General features: G+C 44.0%; 1 long non-coding RNA gene across 1 annotated transcript in view; it reads right to left on the bottom strand.

The window, feature by feature from the left end:
* LOC139024151 (uncharacterized) overlaps positions 1-1,985 on the bottom strand; it is a 13,815-nt gene extending 11,830 nt beyond the window's left edge. Inside the window, exon 1 of the long non-coding RNA XR_011475445.1 lies at positions 1,599-1,985. This is a non-coding gene — a long non-coding RNA (uncharacterized lncRNA). The remainder of the gene's footprint in view (positions 1-1,598) is intronic.
* Positions 1,986-2,218: the final 233 nt, after the last annotated feature.

Below are 2,218 nucleotides of genomic sequence, written 5' to 3' on the forward strand. Positions count from 1 at the left end.
TCACCTACACTGTTGACATGACAGGTTTAGTAGGTTGGTGGGTGAGTTGTCCGTTCACAAACACCATGTTCCTTCTAATACACTGCACAAACACCATGTTCCTTCTAATACACTGCACAAACACCATGTTCCTTCTAATACACTGCACAAGGTATTTGGGCTCTTTGGAGAATATGGCAGAGTGGGGATTGGTCTTATCTGATCTACATCCAACTACAGCCACGGGAACTAAAGGAATAATCAAATAAACATCAATTCTTCTTCGACACATCAGAACTATCGCAACCCTGATTGCTTAATCAAAGCTTAGCTCATCACATCATGGCAAATCAAACACTCCACCAGGGGAAATTCCTCCATTACCACCGTGTTTCTAATCTCTCTAATACTAATATTTACCAAGCCAACTGCGTTCTAAATAACGACCAGAGATTAACAACGGCAGCCAGCCACCACCGGCAGCACTGACGATAAGTCTCTTTTAATTAGAGCAAATGTGTGTGCTCTTAGACAGACACGGCAGCGCACTGCGAAGGGTCGGGATCCCCCCTAGTCCTGGGAGCTGGTCTGCTCGGCCAGCAGATAGCTGTCACTGCAGATAGCTGTAACGTCCTCCCTACTGCCAGTCCCTTCGCCTGATTACATAGCCGTGTACCACTGCTGGCCTCTCTCAGGGCCGAGGCAGCCTCTGGTAATGGCCCCGTGACCCCCCAATGACCCCATGCCCGCTCTTCTTCTTGACATTTAATGTCTGTAGCTGTAACTCTTCCTTCTGCAGGCCTGCGGGTCGAACACTGCTCTGGGCTGTCTGACGCCATGATTTTGCTTCGGTTGTCACTCAGCACTGACAGTGTGATATTTGTCAAATGAAGTGGAAAGGAGGTAAGAGGGGAAAAGGAAGGGATAGAGGAGTGCATGTTGGGTAGCTGTAATGAAGATGTTATGTCTAGTTACACGTTTATAATAATGTCTGGTGTTTTACAACTGCAAGGCCAGTGGGTCACTTGCTGATGTGACTTGGATAACTGGTGGAGGTTAATAATGTCCTTCTGTGTTTTCATAAGGACAAATAGTTTTATTCCAATGTAGATGAACAAAACACAGTTTGATAGGCTATTTGATTAAATACAGTGGATGTTTGGCCTATCACTGCTATGTACAGTTGAAGTCGAAAGTTTACATACACCTAGGTTGGAGTCATTAAAACTTGTTTTTCAACCACTCCACACATTTCTTGTTAACAAACTATAGTTTTGGCAAGTCGGTTAGGTCATCTACTTTGTGCATGACACAAGTGATTTTTCCAACAATTGTTTACAGGCAGATTATTTCACTTATAATTCACTGATTCACAATTCCAGTGGGTCAGAAGTTTACATACACTAAGTTGACTGTGCCTTTAACTTCTCTAGGATAGGGGGCAGCATTTTCACGTTTGGATAAAAAGTGTGCCCAAGGTAAACTGCCTCCTACTCAGTCCCAGATGCTAATATATGCTGTGGCAAACCTCTTCAAGGTTATGAGCATTTGTCACAAATTAAGTGGGAAACTGTCACCAAATTACCCCAGAATGAGAGTTCTTTCGAACAGGACAGTACCTGTGTGTTTGTCTCTCCGTCCTGGTCCACCCAGGTCGTAGGCAAGGTCAAGGATAGCAGGGTTCGGTACACGAATCGGGTTCTCGGTATGTCCAGGTCCAAACGCCAACAGGTAAGTCCAAAACAGTCCAGCTCATACACGGTAAATCCAGCCAATATCTATTGTCTCTTTCTCTACGGTTCATAGATCCTTCCACCCCTCTCTCTCTCTTCCTGGTTTTTCTTGACCCTTTATCTGTGTGTCGGCTCCACCTTCTGAGGGTTCCCCTTGCTTCTGGGACTTGTAGTTTTGGCAGTCGGACATTTTGTGATCTGTAGTTCTGATCGGGGTGGCCATTTTAGTGATCGGGCAGAGCCCGTTTATTAGTTCTGCTCTCACATATCTGCCATTTATCACTCGACCCCCTTCTTTGCCACAATGCATATTATTATTAGTATTGGATAGAAAACACTCTGAAGTTTCTAAAACTGTTTGAATAATGTCTGTGACTATAACATAACTTATTTGACAAGCAAAACCCCGAGGACAAACCATTCAGATATTTTTTGTTGTTGAGGTGACTCTCTTTTAAATAAGTTTTCATTGGGAATCCAGATTTCTAAGGGATCTTCCTGCAGTT

This window comes from Salvelinus sp. IW2-2015, unplaced genomic scaffold (assembly GCF_002910315.2).
Source record: "Salvelinus sp. IW2-2015 unplaced genomic scaffold, ASM291031v2 Un_scaffold1094, whole genome shotgun sequence".
In the NCBI taxonomy this organism is placed as follows: domain Eukaryota; kingdom Metazoa; phylum Chordata; class Actinopteri; order Salmoniformes; family Salmonidae; genus Salvelinus; species Salvelinus sp. IW2-2015.